The sequence below is a fragment of the Trachurus trachurus genome (assembly GCF_905171665.1).
Source record: "Trachurus trachurus genome assembly, chromosome: 22".
In the NCBI taxonomy this organism is placed as follows: Eukaryota; Metazoa; Chordata; class Actinopteri; order Carangiformes; family Carangidae; genus Trachurus; species Trachurus trachurus.
In genome coordinates, this window is record NC_139907.1 from 14,127,498 (window position 1) to 14,133,516 (window position 6,019).

A 6,019-nucleotide genomic window follows, 5' to 3' on the forward strand; every position below is an offset into this window, starting at 1 on the left:
ATAGATTACACAATAGATATAAAGAGCAGATGGGACTAGAATTGAGGGTCGTGACCAGTGCTGTTTGATTCAGTATGGACATTACATTGATGCATCAGTCTTTTCATTGACAAATGCTCTTGTGGTGGTCCTTGTAATCCTCAGTGATATTAAAAACACCCCTCCACCCTCAACACTTCTCTGCTTCATTCACTGCCGAGTGGATTTTGCTCTTGGCCAGCTTTGGTTACTATTGGCAACTGGAGAGCATCAAACCGTCTTGCTGTGGATACATCAGATACATTTTATTTTTTTATTCAAACTGAGATGAAGCAAGCATGGCATCTCATAGACACACATTTGAAATTTAGTGAAATACAATATAGAGCCTGAGATTTGGTGGATGTTGCTGTATATTGTGCAAAATGCTGCTGTTTCATTGTTTAAAGCCTGATTGATTCATCAACCTGCAGCTGCTTGAGTTTGAGCTTTGTGGCAGGTTAAACACTGATTTTATCTGCAGGAGAAAAACACTTCCTATCTGGTGTAGCTGCATATCAGTGTTCCTGACACATCTGTGGCTTTTGGACTTTGTATCCAGGGCTGTTACTATGCAACACCTTCTCTGCTCACTCCAGGAAATAAAAAAAACTGTCATATTCATTCATGTCATTTTTACTGCAGTCTCGACATATTCATTTATTAGAGCATTTTCCTGCAGCTCATGCACCAGTATTTCCAATAGACCATCTTTTAGTCATGCTGCATGCACACACAGACTCAACAGATGCATGTTGTTGTCTGTTAGCACCTTGTTCTCTACATTTCCACACACCAGGGAAGGAAAAAGACAGTCAATGGTGAGAGTGAAAGCCTTTTCCTTCTCCCTTCAAAAGCTCTTGGGGTCGATGTACAGTCGATTTATCTTCTGGCAAATCCATACCAGCCCACCTCCCAGGGTGGTCAGAAGGTGAGATTGTACCACCCAGGGGGAAGGCTATCCATCACGCTCATATTGTAATATTCAAAGTCACTGCCATCCCAATGCTCACATTAACACATCGATTTGTCTCGATGATGGATCAGCAGCTGTTACGGGAGCACTCATTGCACCTCATAATGCTCTATGGGTGTTTGTCATTTAGTGCAGCCACACAGCCAACCAGCAGCCATTTCTCTTCTCTTCTCTTCTCTTCTCTTCTCTTCTCTTCTCTTCTCTTCTCTTCTCTTCTCTTCTCTCATTTTATTTCTCCCTATCTATTTTTCCTTGTGCATTATGGACAGGACAACTGCTCTGTCCTCTCCTCCTCTCCAAGGAGGCCAGTGGATTGATGGCAGACATTATTCACTGTTTATGGTTCCTCCTGTGTGATGTGATGTATTCCAGAGTCTCAGTTTGATCCTATGGTGAAAGTTAACAGTGTATTACATAAAGACAATTTATAGGAATGAATAAAAAAGAGGATGATCTAGAAGGGTGAAAAGCCATGTCAAGAGGCCTGGGAATGGGGTAGTGTTGCTTTCTAAAAATCAATGTAAAAAGCGGCTCACTGGTGGCTGGAGGGAAACAGCCTCTTGTGAAAACAAACAACCTTGCATAAGGTACACTGATATTGATTGACACGTTGGTGTCCTCTGAGATGTGCAACACACTGATAATCCTGACGGCAGGGAATCTCTTCTTCTATTCATGATGCTAGCTGCGCTGATATCACAGGTGACAGCGATGACTCAGAGGTGTTTCCCATCCAGCGGCAGAGACTCCAGGGATACCCTACCCCCCACCTCTGGCTAGAAGTGAAGCATCATGGGTAATATGACTCAGTCCATCTTGACATGCATGTGCAATGAAGCAAGACTCCACCCTGCCTTGTTGGTGTATCGGCGCAGAAATGAAGCTCGTTGGTTAAGGAGCCGTCGAACAGACACTTAAAGCCGAGCTGTGACAAAATAGACGTCAGATTCAGTCCCCAGACGACGGCCTGTATGTTAGATAAACTGATGCAAACCTGACACTGTTGTTTAACCTCGTGAGCTGAGAGCAGAGAGGTGGAGGAGAGAGGGAGAGTGATGTTAAGTGTGCAAGAGGAAACAGTGAATCATACGGTATCCACAGCACTAAACGGTGCAATTAAAATGCAAATATATGCATACTCCAATTGTGAAGTAGCAGCTGGTACTGAAACAGCATCTAAACATCCATCTGTTCATTTAGCATTGTTGCTTTCCTTTTAGTTCTTTTATATTTCACCTTGTATTTACCATTGTCATACTGACATATGTTTATACAATTAATCTATGTTCATTCATGTAGCTTTTTGTTCATTTGTTTGCCTTTCTGTATTCCTTTTATTTATTTATTTTATTATTTATTACTTTACTGCATTTATCGGTTGAAACTAAACTAATTCAAAATGCATGATCCCAGCATTTCTGTCATCTTTTACTGTGACTGTGGTGCACAATGCAAAATGCAAATCTTAAGATTCTCACGGAGCAGTAAAATATGTCTGACTGTGTGTTTTGGAATCACTTTGCAAATGTCTTCCATTTTTACAGTTGCTACAGCACATTTCTCAAAACTCTTGCTTTTCTCGAAATATAAAACTAATTTCCAAATTACTTTTACCAACTCCCTGACTCCTCTTGCAAAAATCAAAGACACCCCTTTAAGGGCAATTTACTGTACGTAATCTGTGTTTAGTCATCACAAAATATATTGATGCTATAAATAGGTTGAAACCCCTGAGTATTCAGAAATTCAGAAAACTTTAAATATGTCTTTGTTGTTTTGCTTTTCCTTTCCGTCCCACCATTATGCAGATAAACAGACCTGAAAGGCATCTAAAAGCAGATTAAAGTTTTATGAGTATGTTTATTTATGCCTAGTGAAATGTTCAGTTAATCCACAGGATTAATTTGTTGAGGCAACACAGGCACTAAGAGCTGACTGCACTTAAAGACAAGAGCATCCCAGTCTTTAAAGTCATAACACCACATATAGCTGTAATACAGTACAGACAGCCAGCAAAGGCTAATGGATATAGTATTTCTGCAAACAATTTGTGCTTTATGGAGTAGATTTCACCTTAATACACTCTTATATCACTATTTCAGTTCTATATTTAACAGTCCAGGTGGATCAGGTTTCAACAAACGCACACTCAGACCTTTGATGATACAGTAATTCCTGCTTAGCCGAGCCGAATGAGCACATGTCTGCGGTGCAGGGATCAACGCCATCAGTGGGGCTGCAGCACAGAACAAATTAATTAGCTGCTCAGTAGTGGTGCAAGGGTAATTACCCAGTCTCTGCTGAGTGACTATGGCAGGGGAAGATGATATTGTAATGATTCAAAATTCACTCTGGGTCTGTGCCATACAGAGATGATGAACAAATAGCGTTATTGTATTTCAAACATCAGTGGAATCATCATTTGTCAAAGAAATGGCTGACGGGACTTTGAGGCTGCAGATGGACTGAGAGGGTAATTTCAATCGATGAAAGAAAAATAGAGAGGGAGGGGGAGAGAGACAAAGACTTACTGTAGATATACAAGGTAGAATATTGTGCACATTGTTATGTTCTTATTCTTTGTCACAAACACTAGCTTTTACAGTTTCTAAAGATGGCTCCATAAACACAACTGTTGCATTGGGTGTGCTGTCACGTGGATAAGAAGAAGAGGAAGAAGCATGTTGAGGCTTGAATTTGTGTTTCTGGTATTCGGGCAGGGCAAAGGAGGCAGGCCAAGCACAAGGTCTTCATAAAAACCACACACCTATGTGATCAAGTTCAGTGCTCAAACAAGCTAGAATAACACAACATTACGTCATTGATTTTCACTGAGAAAATGCATCAAGCCGTTGGTATAGCACTGGAACAACAACTCAATAATAAGATTTAGATTCACACTATTTTTTGGGTGTTTTTTTTTAGGCTTAAAAGCAAGAACACAAAAAGAGGAGCAGTAAGTTGTGAGTAATGTGTCCCACACAAAGGACCAGAATAAAACAACTGCAGTGTACTGCTATACTAAAAGCACTGAGTTGCATAGGACACTTTAAGCAACATTAAGCCTGGAGTTCACAATACACTGGCTTTCCATTATCTAAAATTAGTTTTGATTTGTCAGGCTGGTGCACTGATGTCTTCAGATCGAGCTTGGTTATTTTCCTCTCACACTTTCACAGAGAACATCTTGAGTCAGCAGTGGATCGATAGTGATTCAGTCAGCATTCACAATCACAATGACTAAAATGTTTTCCCGCTGCTCCAATCTGGAGGTTTACATTACAGTTGATAAACTGCTTAATTTGTTCAATTCACTCTGAAATACACCTACACACGACTAAAAGCTCCAAGGCAAACAATAGCAATTAAGGAACAATACCTCACATAACCATTCAGATACAGAAACATTACAGGAAGATTTACAGTGAATATTTGAAGACACTTGCACAAAGCACATGGGGCATGGTGCCATTTCACCTGCTCTTATATAAACCAGACTTTCCCTCCCTCTGTTGTTCTCTCGGTTCAAAGAGAATAACAGCAGGGGGTGCCAGATATCAGAGGGCAGCTTTTTCATATAGTCCTTTTCATCAGGTGGTGCCCTTTACCTCTCAGGGGGTGGAGTTGATGGTGGGGGGGGGGGGGGGGGGGGGGGGCAGATGTGTCACAAACTGTAAAATATGAGACATTAACAATGTGATCTCCTATGTGTAGGTAGGAAACAGCATAGACTGCACAGTTCATTCACAAAACCCCCCACACTTGAAGTCGTGAGTGTGAATGGAGCACACGCTGATTCAAATATATTGAAAAGTTACAGTTAAATGAACTGCACATATTGGTTTCACAGTGTTGTTATGACTCATGTTTTCCTTTAAGAACTCATAACATTCAATTTTACGGAAGTGATCAGTCATCATAATGTGAACTTTGTACCCTTGAGATGGTTATTGCTAAACTTGTCTGTTATAAAATTAAGTGCGGATGGAAAAATAAATAACAACTGGCTTTTTATTCCCCAAGAGACAATACACTTTACTGTGAATCCTCATTACATAAAGTGTAAAGTAATATACAATATCCCTGTGTTTTCTCTTCAGTAAAAAACTGTTTTGATAAATTATTAATGAATGAATTCCTCCACTGGCATGAAGCTGATATAATTATCGATACTTTAAATAATTCAGCAAGCAGACAAGTTCACACTGTAAAAACATTGGACAGTAATAAAATATTGATGTCTGCTCACACTGGAGTAAAGGAAGTCAGTGCAGTTCAAAGGATAAAATAAGAAACGTGTCCGGGAGAATTCCTGGGAGAGCAGCTGAACAAGTGGACTCGTGGAAAGAGGATTAGACGTACTGGTCTGTGCAGGGAGAGGAGGAGAGGGAGTTTTTTTTCACCTTTAAGTCTTGTGACAATTCGTGAAGTGCATAGGGTGAGCGAGTGATTCTCAAAATTCAGACTATCTTTTAAGCAATCAAATGCACCACCGCAGGGTTGCAGCGGTCTGACACAGTTACTAGCAGCGTTACAGTACAGGTGTAGTATATCCTGCTGTTGTGTGCCTCCACATGCTGCTGTGGGAAATCATTGTGGGCCCTGCGCTCTGTTAGTGTTGCGCGCATGACGTGATTGCGCATGAAAGCAAAACTATGCGGGAAGTTGTGGAGCCATAAAAACCCGTAGCACCTTCCCAACACACACACACACACACACACACACACGGACAGGCACCATCCCTTTCTCCAGGTAACAGCGAAGGGAGGGTAAAAATGGGGGTGAGGAAGGAGGGCTGGCGGTAGGAGGGAGGGGTCTTTGCGCCCTGGTGGAGCTTGACAGTTGCGCATTGGCTGACAGCGGTGGGACTCTCACCTTACCTGTACCTGTGGGAAGGAGTGCCACTCGTCATCGTCGGACTCCAAATCAGGAGGATCAACTTTTCCTCTTTCTTCCAGCAGCCCGGAGAGGTAGAAGTCGGCCAGGGCGGCTGGAAACTGAACCAGCGACATCAGCAAGTCTCCG